Source organism: Dipodomys spectabilis, unplaced genomic scaffold (assembly GCF_019054845.1).
Source record: "Dipodomys spectabilis isolate Male_0828 unplaced genomic scaffold, ASM1905484v1 ptg000173l, whole genome shotgun sequence".
Classification (NCBI taxonomy): domain Eukaryota; kingdom Metazoa; phylum Chordata; class Mammalia; order Rodentia; family Heteromyidae; genus Dipodomys; species Dipodomys spectabilis.
This window is the reverse complement of record NW_024870850.1, coordinates 656,378-675,592: the sequence shown is the minus strand read 5'-3', so window position 1 is coordinate 675,592 and position 19,215 is coordinate 656,378. Positions and strand designations below refer to the sequence as shown.

The 19,215-nt window shown below is 38.6% G+C and overlaps 1 long non-coding RNA gene and 1 pseudogene across 1 annotated transcript; one reads left to right on the top strand and one right to left on the bottom strand.

Annotated features, from left to right (window-relative positions):
- Window positions 1–240: 240 nt before the first annotated feature.
- On the bottom strand, window positions 241–16,663 carry LOC122119732. Its single transcript, XR_006149605.1, has 3 exons — window positions 16,296–16,663; window positions 11,985–11,987; window positions 241–253 (listed from the first exon to the last, which is right to left on the bottom strand). It is a non-coding gene; the product is annotated as an uncharacterized LOC122119732 (long non-coding RNA).
- LOC122119731 lies at window positions 15,192–16,168 on the top strand (annotated as a pseudogene).
- Window positions 16,664–19,215: the final 2,552 nt, after the last annotated feature.

Sequence of the window (19,215 nt, the reverse complement as noted above, 5' to 3'; positions counted from 1 at the left end):
AATGTAATTCAACACAACAACAGAAACAAGGACAAGAACTACATGATCACCTCAATAGATAACAAAAAGTATTAGATAAGAACCACTAGCCCTTTATGGTAAAAGGTAGGGAGAAGCTAGGAAACCATGGAACATTCCTTAATATAATAAAGATTGTATAGGACAAACAGACAGTATGATAATTTACAATGAAAATTTAAAACTATTTCCACCAAAATCAAGAATGAGACAGGGAACACTACTTTCTCCACTCCTCTTTAATATAATATTGAAATTCCTACCTAATGCTTGCGAAGGGAAGAGATAAACATAAAGGGGATCCAAATATGAAAAGAAGTGAAACTCTCCCTCTTCCCAGATGGCATGATCCTGTATTTAAAGAAACCCACAGACTCCTCTCCCAAGTTACTTAAGCTCATTTGAAACTATGGCAAGGAAGAAAGATCTGATATTAACCAACAAAAATCAGCAGCTTTTCTTCTTTTTTAATATCTTTATTATCATGTGATGAACAGAGGGGTTACAAATACAAAAGTAAGGTAATAATTACATTTGTTCTTAAAGACTGTCACCCCCAGGCTGGGAAGGTGGTTCAGTGGTAGAGCACTTGCCTTCCATGCTCGAGGCCCTGGCTTCAATTCCTCAGCACTACATAAGAAAAAAGAAGGAAGTGGCACTCTGGCTCAAGTGGTAGAGCACTAGCCTTGAGCTGAAGAGCTGAGGGACAGTGCCCAAGCCCAGAGTTCAGGCCCCACGACCGGACCCCCAAAAAAAACTATCACCCCCGCTCATTTTCTCCTGCTTACCCCTCCATATTACATTCCCACTAATTGTATACTTCATTTCCAACATAGTGCCAAGTGAGTAACACTGCTGTATTTGATCATCCTTTCTCCTTATTTTTCTATGATTCACTTTCCTTTCCACAGATCACGTAAATTCGTATACAAGACAAAGAGAACAGAAAACTAAAAAAAAAACAAACAAACAAATGACTATACCCAGGGCATTTCAAGAAGAACAACTTGTTTTTTTAATTTTTATTTTTTTATTGTGAAAATACTGTACAGAGGGGTTACAATTACATGGGCAAGAGAGTGAGTACATTTCTCATCAAGCATTATAGCCTCCTCCTTTTTTTACCCTTCCCATCCTTTCCCATTCTCCCTACCCCCTACCCACTCCTCTCCCCCCCAGGTTGTAAAGTTCGCTTTCAACATGACAACTTGTACTTCCCATTGTTGAAACAGGTCCACTTGTATCCTTATTTAAACGACTTGTTTTTCCCCTTCTCCTCCACAAATTATACCGACATCAAATACAGTGAAAACAGGGGTTATACTGTGGGGGAGGGATATACAAAGCAACAAAGAAAAAAATCTTATAATTGCATTAGAAACAAATGCATGAAAGAAAAAAAACATTTAAAATACATATCTTAGGGTTCATTTTCCTAACATCACCTTATCTGACCTTTTCTGCTTGACTCATACATATACTAGATATTGCAAATAAGGGAAATCATGGGACCTATGTTTCTTTGGGCCTGGCATACTTCACTTAATATAATTTTTTTCAAGTATTTCCATTTCCTAACAAATGGGGCAATGTCATTCTTTCTGATGGAGGCATAGAATTCCATTGTGTATATATACCACATTTTCTTGATCCATTCATCTACTGAGGGGCATCTGGGTTGGTTCCAGATCTTTCCTATGGTAAATAGTGCTGCAATAAACATAGTTGTGCTAGTAGCTTTAGTGTGGTCTTGTTTGTAAACATTTGGGTAAATGCCCCAAAGTGGGACTGCTGGGTCATAGGGGAGCTGTATGTGGAGTCTTATGAGGAACCTCCATACTACTTTCCAAAGTGGTTGAACAAGTTTACACTCCCACCAACAATGAAGTAAGGGTTCCATCTGTCCACATCCCGTCTAGCATTTGTTGTTATTACAGTTCTTGATTTTTGCCATTCTAACTGGGGTGAGGTGGTATCTCAATGTTGTTTTGATTTGCATTTCTTTAATGGCTAGGGAGGTTGAGCATTTCTTCATGTGTCTATTGGCCATCCTTCTTTCTCCTTCAGAGAAGTTTCTCTTTAAGTCATTAGCCCACTTATTTATTGAGCAGTTTTTTCTTTGAGGATTTGTTGTTGGGGGATTTAATTTTTTGAGTTCCAAGTATATTTTAGATATGAGACCCTTGTCCGTTGTATGGCTAGTGAAGATCTTCTCCCAATCCTTGGGCTTTCTGTTGATCTTGCTGGCTACGTCCTTTGCCATGCTGAAGCTCTGCAACTTCATGAAATCCCATTTGTCCAACCTTTCTTTGATTTGTTGTGTTTCTGGGTCTCTATTCAGAAAATTTCGGCCTGAGCCAAGGAGACCTAGGGTTTCTCCTATTCCATCCTGTAATGTTTTCAGAGTGTCTGCTTTGACTCTGAGGTCTTTGGTCCATTTGGAATTGATTCTGGTGCAGGCTGATACATAAGGATCTAGCTTTAGTTTTCTACAAGTAGTTAACCAATTTTGCCAGCACCATTTACTGAAGAGGCTGTCTTTCTTCCATTGTATTTTTTTAGCTCCCTTATCAAAGATTAGATAGCTATAGGTCTGTAGGTTCATTTCTGGGTTTTCAATTCTATTCCATTGGTCCTAAGGTCTGTTCTTGTGCCAGTACCAAGCTGTTTTGATTACTATGGCTTTATAATAGAGTTAGAAATTTGGTAGTGATATTCCTCGAGCAGTGTTCTTTCCGTTGAGGACTGTTTTTGCTATTCGGGGTCTTTTATTGTTCCATATGAATTTTTGGACTTCCTCTTCTATTTCCTTGAAGAATGAGGTTGGAATTTTGATGGGTATTGCATTGAATTTGTAGATAGCCTTGGGAAGTATTGCCATTTTCACGATGTTACTCTTTGCAATGCAAGAGCATCGGAGTTTTTCCCATTTTCTAAGTTCTGTTTTGATTTCCTTTTTCAAGTTTTTATAGTTTTCATCATAGAGGTCCTTCACTTCTTTGGTTAAGTTAATTCCTAGGTATTTTATTTTTTGTTGGGCTATTACAAATGGAGTTGCTTTCCTAATTTCAGCCCTACTTTTCTCATTGTTGGCATACAGAAAGGCCATTGATTTTTGAAGGTTAATTTTATACCTTGCTACTTTGCCAAAGTTTTGTATCAGTTTGAGTAATTGGGGAGTGGAGTCCGTGAGATTCTTTAAATACAATATCATGTCATCTGCAAAGAGGGAGAATTTTACAAATTGTTTAAATAGGGATACAGGCTGACCCATTGTAACAATGAGATGTACAAGAGACTATGTTGGCAAATGAACGTTACAATTTTGGTGCGGGAGAGGGTGGGGGTGATTGAAAGGGACGGTAAGGGGAAACAAAAGAAGAGGCAACAATGCTGAATAAGAAATGTACTCATTACCTTGCTCATGTAATTGTAACCCCTCTCTATGGTATTAAAAAAATTTGAAATACAAAAAAAAAGAAATGCAAATCAAAAAAACATAGATATTCTACCTCACCCCAATTAGAATGGCTATATTCAAGAGCTCTAATAACAATAGATGCTGGAGGGGATGTGGAAAAAAAGGAATCCTACTGCATTGTTGGTGGGAGTGTAAACTGGTTCAACTACTTTGGAAAGTTGAATGAAGGTTCCGCCAAAGACTACAGCTAGAGCTCCCCTATGACCCAGAAATCCCACTTTTGGGCATTTACCCAAATGATCACAAACAAGTCCATACTAAAATTACCAGCACAACTATATTTATCGCAGCATTATCTACCATAGGTAAGGTATAGAACCAACCCAGATGGCACTCACTAGATGAATGGATCAAGATAATGTAATATAGATAGATAGATAGATAGATAGATAGATAGATAGATAGATAGATAGATAGATAGATAGATAGATAGATAGATAGAAAGATAGATAGATAGACAGATAGATAATGGAATTCTGTCAGAAAGGATGACATTACCCCATTTGTTAGGAAATGGGAAGACTTAGAAAAAATTATATTAAGTGAAGTAAGCCAGGCTCAAAGAAACATAGGTCCCATGGTTTCCCTTAGTTGCAGTGATTTGTATATGTCTGCAACAAAAGGACAAAGTCAGATAAGATGGTGTTAATATAAGGGTACAAGTGATTTTTTTTCTTCCTTGCTATTGTTTCTAATGAATTTATAAGGTACCATGTAATTTTTCTGTTGCTTTTTATGTCCCACCCCCATGGTATAACCCATGTTTTCACTGTATTTGATGTTGATATAATTTGTGGAGGGCAAGGAAAAAACCAAATAGTTCAAATAGGGATACAGGTGGACCTATTTCAACAATGAGATGTACAAGAGGCTATGTCGAAAAATGAACTTTACAATTCAGGTGGAGGCTGGAGTGAAAAAAAAAAAAACAGAAAGAGAAACAAAAAAATGATTACAATGTAGAAAATCTTTTGATTTTCACTTAAGATTAAAATATGCAAAGCATCATAGTTTCCTCCTCCATGCCTAGATATATTTTTAATTTATTGTTGATTAATCATTTTTCACTAATTTGATACATAGAACTTGGGACAATAAATATATACAATTATTTCTTGTAACGGAGCACTTCTTACAATCTGTTTAAACAAGAACATTTTTAATTGTGTTGGAGCGGGGGGGGGGGGAGTGTGGAGGGGGAGGAAAGGAAGGGGCTTGAACTCAGGGCCTGGGCATTGTTCCTGAGTGTCCAAAAATGGTAGAAAAAAAATAAACCAACAACAATAAAGAGAAGAAGAGAAGAGAGCAGTGATGTGATGGAGTAACAATATCTTTTAGTCTTCATTGTGGGAACCCTCTAGTAAAAAGTAAGTCTTTCACATGACTTACAGCAGAAGAACTAAGAAAATGAGGCCAGGAAGCAAAGTAGCTTGGAATCAATCAATAACCCCAGAGTGGATTTCAGGTAGCGTGAATACACAATCATTGCAGTTGTGGCATCACCTGAACTACTAACAAGAATAAGCTTCAGTACATCCCCACAGAAAAACTTCACCTCAGCAGAGAAACATTGAACACACCTACATAAAAGCTGTGAGTGAAACTAAGGTGAGAGGCCTCAGGTGAGACGAACATTGGGCCAGCTACATCTCTAAGCTTTCCTTTCAGTTGTGGGGGGAATCACAGCTCAGCAGCTTCTAAGATTGGAAACAATGGCCAAGAGCAGAGTAAACTGGGAGTTGATGGTTGACAGGGTAAATAAAAGCCACAAGCTTGGTCAGAACTGTGTTAGGCTGGGGGACTAAGGAATAAGACCTCTAAAACCTTCACTGAAGATCACATTGAGCTTCTATGGTGAAAATTGCTTGTAACAGACTCAGTTCTGCAGGGAAATCAATTACATGTGACCCAGTACATTAAAACTGTCATTTTGGGGCTGGGAAGAGTGGTAGAGGGCTTGTGTTCCATGCATGAGGCCCTGAGTTTGATTCGTCAGCACCACATAAGCAGAAAAACCAGGAAGTGGTTCTGTGGCTCAAGTAGTAGAGCACTAGCCTTAAGCTGAAGAGCTGAGGGACAGCACCCAGGCTCAGAGTTCAGGCCCCAAGACCAACAAAACAACTGTCACTTTCAAGAAATGAACAGTATGATACTTAAAAAAATAATCACAAAAGCAAGGTAAACACATTCAGCCAAGTTGTCTACAAAACAACAATCACAAGACTGAGGGAGAAGTCAGGGAAATCATCAAATTCCACTTCCCAATGTAAACTATCTGAAATACCTAGCTATAAATGTCACCAAGGAAATGAAAGAGATCAAACAACAAAACCAACAAAGTACAAGACATAAGAAGAAATAAAATATCTCCATTGGTCATGGTGTGGAAAAGGAATATTGTGAAAACATCTGTGTCATACACAATGATATATAGAATTAAAGCAAACTTTGTAAGAAATCCCAAAGACACTCTTCAAAGCAGTAAAAAATTCAATCCAAATCTTAACCAGTAGCACAAAAGACCCCATATGACAAAGTGATCTGAAGCAAAGAGAGTACTGCAGGAGTCATTATAACACAAATTACTACACAGCCCTACTCACATACTCAGCATTGTACTTGCCCAAACTCACACTTAAAACCAACAAATTAAAAGCAATGAATTAAAAAATAAATAAATACAAAGCTCAAAAAAACAAAACAGATCAGAAGACCTAAAAATGAATTTGACAAAGAAGTCCCCCAGGCCCACTCACACACGTGCACACTCAAGGGTGGTAAAATTGGATAAAAGTCAGAAAACTGTAAAGTAGAACTCAGGAAGTGAAAAAACCTCCCATGCTCCTGGATTTCGAGAAATAACATTGTGAAAATGGCAACACTGCCAAAGGCTATCTACAAATTCAATGCGACACCCACCAATATACCAACTTCATTCTTCAGTGAAATAGAATAATCAATCAAAACTTCATATGTAACAATAAAAGACCCTGAATGCCAAATACAGTCCTTAGCAGAAAGAACATTACTGAAGGAATATTAATACCAAACTACAAACTCTACTACAAAGACATAGTAATCAAAACAGCTTGTTACTGGCTAAAGAACAGACCCAAGGACCAATGGAATTGAACTGAAGACCCAAAAATGAACCCCCAGATATATAGCCACCTAATCTTCAATACAGGGGCCAAAAAAATAGGATAGACAGAAGACTGCCTCTTCAATCAATGGTGCTGGTAAAATTGGTTAAACAGCTGTAAAATAAAGTTAGATACTTACATATCACTCTGCACCAGAATCAACTCCTAATGGATCAAAGACCTTGAAGTCAAAGCAGACACCCTGGAAACATTACAGAAAAGAATAAGAGTAACTCTTATTCAGCCTGTGAATAAGAATTTTTTTTAATAAGGCTGAATTTTTTTAATAAGGACCCAGAAACACAACAATTCAAAGAAAGGTTGGACAAATGGGATTGCATGAAATTGAAGAGCTTCTGCATGGCAAAGGACATAGCTAGCAAGATCAATAAAAACCACACAGATTGGAAGAATATCTACAAGAGACAGGGCCTCATATCTAAAATATACTCAGACCTCAAAATATTAAATCTCCCCAAAAAAAATCCTCAAAGAAACAACTGCCCCATTAATAAGTGTGCTAAAGACCTAAGGAGAGACTTCTCTGCACAGGAAATAAAAATCTCCAATAGACATAGGGAGAAATGGCTTCCATCTCACCCCCGTTAGAATGGCTATAATCCAGAAATCTAACAACTACAGATGCTGGGGAGGATATGACCAAAATTGAAGACAACTGCACTATTGGTGGGAGTGTAAACTTGTTCACACAATCTGGAAAGTAGTATGGAGGTTCCTCAAAAGAATACACATACAGCTCCCCTATGACTGAGCAATCACACTTCTGGGCATTTACCCAAATGATCACAAACAAGGCCATACTAAAGCTACCAGCACAACTATGTTTATCGAAGCATTATTCACCATAGTTTAGATATGGAACCAACCCAGATTCCCTCAATAGATGAGTGGATGAAGAAAATGTAAGAGAGAGAGAGAGAGATAATGGAATTCTATGCCTCCATCAGAAAAAAATGACAATGCCTCCTTTGTTAGGAAATGGAAAGACTTGGAAAAAATTGCACTATGGGAAGTAAGCCAGGCCCAAAGAAGCATAGGTCCCATAGTTCCCCTCATTTGCAATAACTAGTACATGTCTAGGACAAGCAGAAAAGGCCAAAAGCTATATACATATGACCATATAAGATGATATTAAATGAAATGAATACCAAGGTAGGGACACAAGGGGTTTTATCTTTTGTTATTCTTGTTTTAATATATTTTTAATGTACTTTGTGATTATTTTGTTTCCCTTGTATATTCATCCTCCTTGGTATAACCTCTGTTTTCATTGTATTTGATATGGATGCCCTGGATCTTGTATATACATTTTTATAATTTGCGAGAGGGGAAAGGAAATAACAAAACACTGAAATAAGGATAAAGGTTGACCCATTGTAACAATGAGATGTACAAGACACAATGTTGAAAATGAACTATACAATCTTGGGGGGAAGTAGTTGGGGAGGTTGACAGGAAAGAGATGGTAGGGAAAAACAAAGGAGGGGGTAACAATGCTCAATAGAAAATGTACTCATTACCTTACTTATTTAACTGTAACTTCTCTGGTACAGAATCTTTACAATAAAATATATATTAAAAACAAAATGTGCTTTATACATACAACTTAATTTGGATCTAACACATGTTGTCAACTTGAAAACATAGCTCCAACTCAGGCCTTGGAAGAAAACAAGAGTCATTTAACAGGTCACAAGAACCTAACCTGACCTGCCAGGCTCAGCTCCACCCAGGGAAAAGTCACCCAGCCTGGCCAACAGACCCAGGAGTGACTTTCTTCACTGGGTAAACAGAGCCAGAGGCTGCCTATCCCTTTAGCAGCCTTGGCAATCAATTGAAATTGAGAAAAAATAAACCCTGAGAATCGCTCCAGGCTGGGCTCCGTGAGTGTCTCAGAAGCTAGCGCCTCAGTGAAAGGTGACTGTTTGCTGAAAGATCTCAACTCTACCCAGAACCTAGCCTCATCACAGCATCTCCAAACTAGAGGAAACAGCCATCTCCCCATTTTGTGATACTCAAAGCAGATCTCCCTCCCATTGAACTAGCCTGAGAAGAGGATCACAAAATCTTGGGTCAAGCAGAGCATTTTTCTGCCTGCTCAAACAAACTGACTTCAGAAAACAACCAATCCACAGGAAAAACACCGCAAGCAGACCAGAAACTCCAACAAGAGACTGGTTAGGGACACAAGGGAGATACAGGATCTTGCCATTCTTCCCCCACCCCCAAAAAAAGAAAGAACTCTTTGTTTATACCATTTATAAAAAAAATTCTAAAATTACCTTTAATTTTTAATTTTTAACTTTTTTTTAAATTGTTTTCTATTAACTTTTTTTTCTTCCTCTTATAATTTTTATTTTAGGGGTATATGTGTGTGTGCTTTTTTATTCGTTCTTTTTTCCTTTTGTTTCTTTTATTTAACTTTTTTTTCTTTAGCTCTACTGACATTTTGATCATTTTTTTTAATTTCCATCTCATTCTTTTCACTTTTTCTTCTCTTTTGTTCTTCATTGCATGACTAAATTGCTGTTCTGCTCATCCTCAGATATACCCATAGCCAATAATTAGACCTTATCCCCCATTGTATACACACTTAATCTGGAAATTTATTACTAAATTCAAAACATCATAGACTTAAATTCCATAATAGCATTACTACCTCTTTATGCCTATATAATATTTTATGCACTTTTATTTTTAAATTTTTCACATCTCCTTTCTATCCCTACGTTTCTCTTATCCTATCAATGTTCTTCTCTGAATATTACGTTTTTAAATTTGCATAATTTTTATGTTTTTCACGCATTAATTTTTAATTTTGTTTTCTGATTTTTCTTCTCTCTTTTTTCTTTTTTTGTCTTCTTTTTTTCTCTTTCTCTACTATCATTCTATCCAACCTATTTCCCTCTTTGAGATTAGAACTTAGTTGAGTTAATTCTCCCTCTGCCTTTCCACATCCCTCTATTCCTATTTTTACCCACACCTCTCCCTAAGCCTAATAATTATTGGTTTGTCAAATTCTTTGCGGTTTGTAACCCATTAATACACAGTTGTTTGATGCTGAATAGATATATCTGTTTAACTAGATTGTATCTGCAAACTTTTGACTGTGCAACTACAGACTTTGATTGATGCTTGCCTTAAGATAATGTTCTAGCTAAAAACTGGTGTTACTTTCATCCCAAATGGACAGAGCAAGCCGGAAAAACACAAGAAAAATGGCAAGTCCGGGTATCTCAACTCCCACTCATGATAATCAGGTGACAGAACAGATAATGAATAATCCAGAGGAGAGTTCCCAAAAAGCTCTACAAACACTACTGGTAAACATGGTAAATGAAAAGATGGAAAACCTGCAAAGGACTCTATGTGAGCATGATAGGGAGAGAGAGAAGGCAAACTAAAGGTCACTACAGGAATATCATGAGCTTGAGGAAACTACTCAAAGATTGATACAGGAATTGTGTGAGCAACCTGAGAACACTCAAAGAGAAATAAAGTAATGCCGTAAGCAGGATGAGATGAGTCAAAGACATAGACAGGAATTGCGAGAGCTGGCATAGAACAGACAAAGGGAAAGTCAGGAATGGCGTGAGCAAGCTAAGAACACTCAAAGAGAACTACAGTAATTGCGTGAACAGAAGGAAGCAAATCAAAGAGTAATACTGGAATTGAGAGAGCAGGATGAGAATACATAAAGATCACTAAAGGCATTCATGGAATCCATAAACAGAGAGCTGAAAAAAGTCAGGGAGACCACAAAGGGAATGCTGAATGGAACCCAACAGAAGGAATGGCAGTACAAGGAAACCATAACCAATCAACTAAGTGATTTGAGAATAAACACTGAATACCAAATTAAGGAAGAAAAAAGTTCATACAAGATCTAAAACAAAGCTTCAACAAAGAATTTGAAGCCATCAAAGCCGACCAACTAGAAGGAAAAGAAATCAAAAACAAATTAGAAAGTATTGATAGTAGGTTAGACCATGCAGAAGATCAAATTTCAGGGATTGAAGACTGCCTAGATATTATAGAGAAAGAACATACAACCATCCAAGACAAATTCAAGAAATATGATAGATCTATTCAACACTTGAAAGACACCATCAGAAGGCCTAATCTGAGAATAATCAGTATACAGGAGCACCTAGAGACAGAAGTTAATTGTCTAGGAAATTTGTTTAACAGGATTCTAACAGAGAACTTCCCACACATGCAAAAAGATAGTCCTATTCAGATACCAGTAGCTTTTAGAACTCCAAATAGACCAGACCAGAATAGGTCATCCCACCCTCACATTATAATCCACACAGGATCAATCCAGAACTAGGAAAAGATCCTTAAAACTGTCAAGGAGAAAAGATCAATCACCTATGAAGGGAAACCAAGTAGAATCACCTCAGGTTTCTCAGCAGAGACAATCAAAGCAAGAAGAACCTGGAATGATATATGAAATGCCTAAAGACAAACAACTATCAACCAAGAATACTGTACCCAGCTAAACTGTCCTTCATTATAGAAGGTCAAATAAAAACCTTCCATAGTGAAGAAAAACTGAAACAGACAAAGTTCCAGGAAGTTAGCGGAGGAGAAGCTGGAGGCTAAAGAAGCTCTCACATAGAAAGCAGTTTTAGTGTTCCAGTGAACAGTCCTAAGCCAGAGAATCACACCAAGTGTGCCATCACAGTACAGAGTTAGGCCAGAGAGGGGAAATCCAGGCAAACAGACAGATCTGAGCACTTGTCAGCAGATGTGGCTGCGGCTGCGGCTGCAGTGGCGGCAGCCGTAGCAGCCATACCTGCAACACCGAGAGTCTGGGATGAAGGAGCCAGATGCGGCAGGCAAGTGGATTCTACTCAACACCAGCAAGAACTGACAAGGAGCACACATCTTCATCCTGCAGTTCGCAGACCAGAGACGACCCAGGAACCAAGACTCAGCATGAGTAGAAGTCTGATATCCTCACTCCTACTCAGGGAGCAGAAGAGGGAAGGCCACCCTTCCCCCAACCCCCCACTACAGGAGATCTCCATCTTTGATACTGACAAAAGCCCAGCTGAGCTGCTAGCTCCAACTCAGGCCTTGGAAGAAAACAAGAGTCATTTAGCAGGTCACAAGAACTTAACCTGACCTGCCAGACTCAGCTCCACCCAGGGAAAAGTCACCGAGCTTGGGCTGCCAGCCCCAGGAGTGGCTGTCTTCACTAGGTAAACAGAGCCAGAGGCTGCCCCTCCCTTTAGCAGCCTTGACAATCAATTGAAATTCAGTAAACATAAACCCTGAGAATGACTCCAGGCTGGGCTCTGTGAGTTTCTCACAAGCTAGCCCCTCAGGGAAAAGCTACTGTTTGCTGAAAGGCCTCAACTCTACCCAGAACCTAGCCTCATCACAGCATCTCCAAACTAGAGGAAACAGCCATCTCCCCATTTTGTGATACTCAAAGCAGATCTCCCTCCCATTGAACTAGCCTGAGAGGAGGATCACAAAATCCTGGGTAAAGCAGAGCATTTTTCTGGCTGCTCAAACAAACTGACTTAAGAAACCAATCAAGCCACAGGAAAATCAAACACCACAAGCAGACCAGTGACTCCAACAAGAGACTGGTTAGGGACACAAGGGAGATACAGGATCTTCCCAACCCTCCCCAAAAAAATCAAAGAACTTTTTTTTTTTCTTGTATCTTTTATAAAAAATTTTTTTTCTAAAACTTTTTTTAATTTTTACCTTTAAAAAAATTGTTTTCTAGTAACTTTTTTTTTCTTCCTCTTATGATTTTTATTTTAGGGGTATAGGTGTGTTCGTTTTTCTTTCTTCTTTTGCTTTTTAAAAAATTTTATTTTTTTGTTTTTTGTTTAGCTCTACTGAACTTTTGATCGTCTTTTTCTTTCTTTCTCATTCTTTTCACCTTTTCTTCTCTTTCGTTCTTCTTTGTGTGACTTAATTACTGTTCCCCACCTCCTCAGAAACACCAGTAGTTGACTATTAGACTTTACCCCCCAATTGTGTACACACTTAATCCAGAAATTTATTACTCAATTGAAAACCTTTTAGACTTAAATTCCTTAATAGCAGTACTACCTCTTAATACCTATATAATATTTTAAGTATTTTTATTTTTAAGTTTTTCACTTATCCTTTATATCCCTCCCTTTCTCTCATTATATCCACGTTCTTATCTGAATATTTCACTTTCAATTTGCATAATTTTTAAGCATCGCACTTTTTAGTTTTTGCTTTTCTATTTTTCTTCGCTTTTTTTCTCTTTCTCTTTCTTCTTTTTTTCTTTCTTTCTACTTTCATCCTATCCAACCTGATTCTCGCTTTGAGATTAGGACTTGGTTAAGTTAACTCTCCCTGTGCCTTCCCACATCCCTCTATTCCTATTTTTACCCACATCTCTCCCTAAACCTAATAATTTCTGGTTTGCCAAATTCTTCTTTGTGGTTCGTAGCCCTTTAATATAGAGTTGTTTGATGTTGAATAAATATATCTGTTGAACTAGATTGTATCTGCAGACTTTTGACTGTGCAACTACAGATATTAGTTGATGCTTGCCTTAAGATAGTGTTCTAGCTAAAAACTGGTGTTACTTCCATCCCAAATGGGCAGAGTAAGCTGGAAAAAAAAAAAAAACACAAGAAAAATGGCAAGTCCGGGTATCTCAACTCCCACTCATGATAATCAGGGGACAGAACAGATAATGAATAATCTAGAGGAGAGTTCTCAAATAGCTCTACAAACATGGTAAACATGGTAAATGAAAAGATTGAAAACCTACAAAGGACTCTGTATGAGTGTGATAGGGAGAGAGAGGAGGCAAACAAAAGGTTTATACAGGAATATCATGAGCGTGAGGAAGCTGCTGAAAAACTGATACAGGATTTGCATGAGCAGCTTGAGAATACTCAAAGAGAAAGGTAGGAATGGCGTGAACAGGCTGAGAACACTCAAAGAGAACTACAGGAATGGCATGAAGGGGAGGAAGCTAAGCAAAGAGTAATGCTAAGCAAAGAGTAATGCAGAAAAATACCAACCGATTAAAACTTGGGCTGAAGACTTAAAGACAGACTTCTCTGAAGACGAAATAACAATGGCCAATACCCTCGAAGTCAAAAGAGACACACTAAAAACATTACAGGAAGGAATAGGAGAAACTCTAGGGCTCCTTCACACAGAGAGAAATTTTCTACATAAAGACCAGACAGACAACAAACCAAAGAAAGGTTGGATAAATGGGATTGCATGAAACCGCAGAGCTTCTGCATGGCAAAGGACATAGCTCACAAGATCAATAGAAAGCCCAAGGATTGGGAGATGGTCTTCACTAGCCAAACAATGGACAAGGGTCTCATATCTAAAATATATTTGGAGCTCAAAAAAATAAATCACCCAACAACAAATCTTCAAAGAAACAACTGCATGATAAATAAGTGGCTAAGGACTTAAGAAATTTCTCTGAAGAGGAAATAAGAAAGAATAATGGACATATGAACAAATGTTCAAACTCGATAGTCATAAAAGAAAGGCAAATCAAAACAACATTGAGATTCCACTTCATCCCAGTTAGAATGGCTATAATCAAGAACTCTAATAACAACAGATGCTGGAGGGGATATGGACCGAAGGGAACACTACTGTATAGTTGGTGGGAGTGTAAACTTGTCTAACTCTCAATATCATGGGCTTAACTCTCCAATTAAGCAACATAGTTGGCATAAAAGGCAAGATCTTTCTATATGCTGCCTTCAAGAGTCACACCTTGGCCATAAAAAGAAACATATTTAGAAAGTGAAAGGCTGGAATAAAATCTACCACGCAAATGGCCCCCATAAACAGAGAGGAGTTGCTATCCTAATATCAGATAAAAGAGAGTTCAAATTAAAATTTCTGAGAAGAGATAAAGAAGGTCACTACATACTAATTAAGGGATCTCTCTTTTAGGAGAATATTACAGTTCTAAATATCTATTCACCAAACAACACAACACCCAAATTTATCCAAGAAACACTACTTTCCCTCAAATCTCACAGAGATCCAAAGACATTAATTGTTGGGGACTTATAACCCACCGCTATCCCCACTAGATAGATCAACCCGACAAAAACTCAACAGAGAAACCGCAGATCTAATCAATTACATAGATCAACTAGATTTAACAGAGGTCTGCGAAATATTTCACCCAGCAGCCTCAGAATATATGTTCTTCTCAGCAGCACACGGAACATTTTCCAAAACAGACTACATTTTAGATCACATAGCAAATTTGTCCAAATTCAGAAACATTGAAGTTATGCCCTGAATTCTCTCAGACCACAAGGGAATAAAATTAGAACTTAACAGCAAAAGTCAACAGAAAAAGTCTTGTAACACATGGAGGCTGAACAACACTCTGTTGAATAACCAGTGGGTCAAGCAATAGATTAGCGGTGGTTTCGGTAGGGATCGAAGGAGGAAGCAGTGAGCCTTGAGTCCCGGGCATGAGCTGCTGGTGGAGGCGCCGCTGCTGCGGGAGGGCCAGTGGCTGGAAGGCGATGGCAGATATCGACAAACTCAACATCGACAGCATCATCCAAAGGCTGCTTGAAGTGAGAGGGTCCAAGCCAGGTAAGAATGTCCAGCTGCAGGAGAATGAAAACAGAGGACTGTGCTTGAAGTCCCGCGAGATCTTTCTCAGTCAGCCTATCCTACTAGAACTTGAAGCACCACTCAAAATATGTGGTGACATCCACGGGCAATACTATGATTTGCTTCGACTTTTAGAATGCGGGGAATTCCCGCCAGAAAGCAACTATCTCTTTCTGGGGGACTACTTGGACAGGGGGAAGCAGTCCCTGGAGACCATCTGCCTCTTACTGGCCTACAAGATCAAGTACCCCGAGAAGGTCTTCCTTCTCAGAAGCAACCACGAGTGCGCCAGCATCAATAGAATTTATGGGTTTTATGATGAATGTAAAAGAAGATACACATTAAACTATGGAAGACTTTCACAGACTGTTTTAACTGCTTGCCAATAGCAGCTATTGTGGATGAGAAAATATTCTGCTGTCATGGGGGCTCATCACCAGATCTTCAATCTATGGAGCAGATTCGGCGAATTATGTGACCAACTGATGTGCCTGATCAATATCTTCTTTGTGATCTTTTGTGGTCTGACCCCGATAAAGATGTCTTAGGTTGAGGTGAAAATGACAGAGGTGTGTCCATCACGTTTGGTGCAGAAGTGGTTGCCAAATTCCTCCATAAGCACGATTTGGACCTTATTTGTAGAGCCCATCAGGTGGTTGAAGACGGATATGAATTTTTTGCGAAGAGGCAGTTGGTCACTCTGTTCTCTGCGCCAATCTACTGTGGAGAGTTTGACAATGCGGGGGCCATGATGAGCGTGGACTAGAGGCTGATGTGTTCCTTCCAGATTTTAAAGCCTGCAGAGAAAAAGAAGCCGAATGCCATGAGATCTGTCACGCCACCCTGCGGTATGGTCACAAAGCAAGCAAAGAAATAGCCTCACCCTGCCTCTCAGTCAGGACTTGTGCCATAGAATTATAGATAGCCTTCATTTTTCAGACCGCACATGCGTGCCGGTCAACCTGCTCAGATAGACCTGTGCTGTGGGCCCTCCGCTCTTCAACTTAAGGATGGCATTTGCTAGTTATAACAGTAAATGAAAGAAAAATGATTTTGTTTTTAAATACCCTATTCCTTTTGCAAACAACGTTAATGATGGTGTTAAAGATGTACACCCAGGACAGTTTATCCTGTCGGAGGAGTAAGTGTACAATTGATTTTTTTTAATTCAGTGCAAACCATGAATAGTGTAAATGCTCATTTTCTTTAGGATATAAAGACCCCTAGGGTGCTCTGAGTCTGTACATGTTACTGTCATGAAATGCATACTGTTGATATAAACCACTGTGAACATATTTTTTATTTTCAGATTTTGTTTCAAAGGGATTGCTTTCTCTCCTTGTCTTGTCCTGTGCACCAGAGTCCCCTAGCTCTGACAGTAGGACTGTCCTGCACCTCCAGCCCCTCTGCTAGGGTGTGCATTACTAAAGCACAGCCCTCTTGTACTCCTTTTGACAACTGAAGCCATTCTTTAAATGCCTGGGATTCTGAAAGCCAAATACTCCACCCCTCAGCATGGGGCATGCAGGAGGAGGGAGCTCCAACAGCCGCCCCCTGCTAGGGCCCAAGGAAGCTTTGGTTTTTGAATAGCAGATAGTAATAGAGTACTGTTTAAACTATTAATGATTAAAGTTAATAACATTTTGTACGATTTCCATATAGTGTATGCATTAAGTAATGTTTTTACAGTTAGATCGGGCCTGAACTCGTCCATTCACAAAGCTTCAAATTATACAAACAATACTGTTCTATAAGAGTGACAAATTATGCTTTCTTTGGCCTCATTCTTTATCCTTCAGTGAAGTTGAGGCTTGTCAGTCAGAGAAAAGGAAATAATTTGCTCTCCACCAGTTTATACAGAACTCACAGTGTCTATAACTTTTTTAAACTAAGATCAGTTAAAAAGAAATGTTTCAACAGACGAACATGTACAATACCATGTGATAAAAATTGAGACTTTTCAAAGCAATCACCCTGAAAACATTACAGGAGGGGGTAGAAGATATCCTAGGACTCTTTGGCAAAGGCTGAAATTTTCTTAATAGAGACCCAGAAACACAAAAAAATCAAAGAAAGGTTAGACAAATGGGATTGCATGAAATTGCAGAGCTTCTGTAGGGCAAAGCACATAGCTAGCAAGATTAATAGAAAGCCCACCAATTGGGAGAAGATCTTCACTAGCCATACAACAGACAAGGGTCTCATATCTAAAATATATCTGCAACACAAAAAATTAAATCCCCCAATAACAAATCTTCAAAGAAACAACTGCCCAATAAATAACTGGGATAAAGACTTAAGAGAAACTTCTCTGAAGAGGAAAGAAGGATGGCCAATAGACCCAAGAAGAAATGCTCAATCTCCCTAGCCATAAAAGAAATGCAAATCAAAACAAAATTGAGATACCACCTCACCCCAGTTAGAATGGCTAATATCAAGAACTCTAACAAAAACAGATGCTACAGGGGATGTGGAGAGAAGGGACCCTTACTGCATTGTTGGGGGGACTTTAGTCTTGTTCAACCCCTTTGGAAAGCTGTATGGAGGTTTCACTAAAGACTCAACATAGAGCTCCCCTATGACCAACAATCCCATTTTTGGGCATTTATCCAAATGTTCACAACCAAGACCACACTAAAGCTATCAACACGACTATGTTTATTGCAGCCTTATTTGCCATTGCTAAGATATGGAACCAACCCAGATGGCCCTCAGCAGATAAATGGATCAAGAAAATGTGGTATATATACACAATGGAATTCTATGCCTCCATCAGAAAGAATGACATTGCCCCATTTGTTAGGAACTGGAAAGACTTGGAAAAAAATATATTAAGTAAAGTATGCCAGGCCCAAAGAAATTTAGGTCTCATGGTTTCCCTTATTTGCAATAACTAGTATATGTCTGAGTCAAGCAGAAAAGGTCAGATAAGTTGATGTTAGGGAAATAAACCCTACAATATGTATTCAAATTTTTTTTGCATTCGATTATTTCTAACACATTTATAAGATTATTTCTTTGTTGCTTTGTATGTCCCTCCCCCACGATATAACCCCTGCTTTCACTGTATTTGATGTCGGTATAATTTGTGGAGTGGAAGGGGAAAAACAAATCATTTAAATAGAGAAAAAGGTGGACCCATTGCAACAATGAGATGTAGAGGTTGTTATGTTGAAAATGAACTTTACAACTTTGGTGGGGTGGGGGAGGAGGATTGGGTGGGGGCTGGGGGGAGGCTATAAGGGATTGGAAGGGGAAACAAAGTAGGAGGCTACAATGCATGACAAGAAATATACTCATTATCTTGCCCATGTAATTGTAACCCCTCTGTACAGTATTTTCACAATAAAAATAATAATAATAATAAAAAGAGATGCTGGTGGACCCATTGCAACAATGAGATATACAAGACATTATGTCGAAAAACAAAATTTTTTTTAAAAAGTTGGCAAAGAGGGGAAATGACGAGGCAACAATGCTTGATAACAAAGGGATTCGTTGATGAAGGTCTTGGAAAAATTAGGAATCCATGGAACATTCCTCAATACAATAAAGGCTGCATACGACAAACCTACAGCCAGCATTATACTTAATGGTGAAAAACTAAAGCCATTTCCTCTTAACTCAGGAACAAGACAAGGATGTCAACTCTCTCCACTTATCTTCAATCTAGTATTAGAATGCGTAGCTACAGCAATAAGACAAGATGCACACATAAAGGGGATTCAAATAGGGAAAGAAGAAGTAAAACTCTCCCTCTTTGCAGATGACATGATCTTGTATTTAAAGAATCGCATAGACTCCACTCCCAAATTACTCAAACTGATTCAAAACTTTGGCAAAGAAACAAGGTATAAAATTAACCCTCAAAAATCAATGGCTTTTCTGTATGCCAACAATGAGAAAAGTGGGGCTGAAATTAGG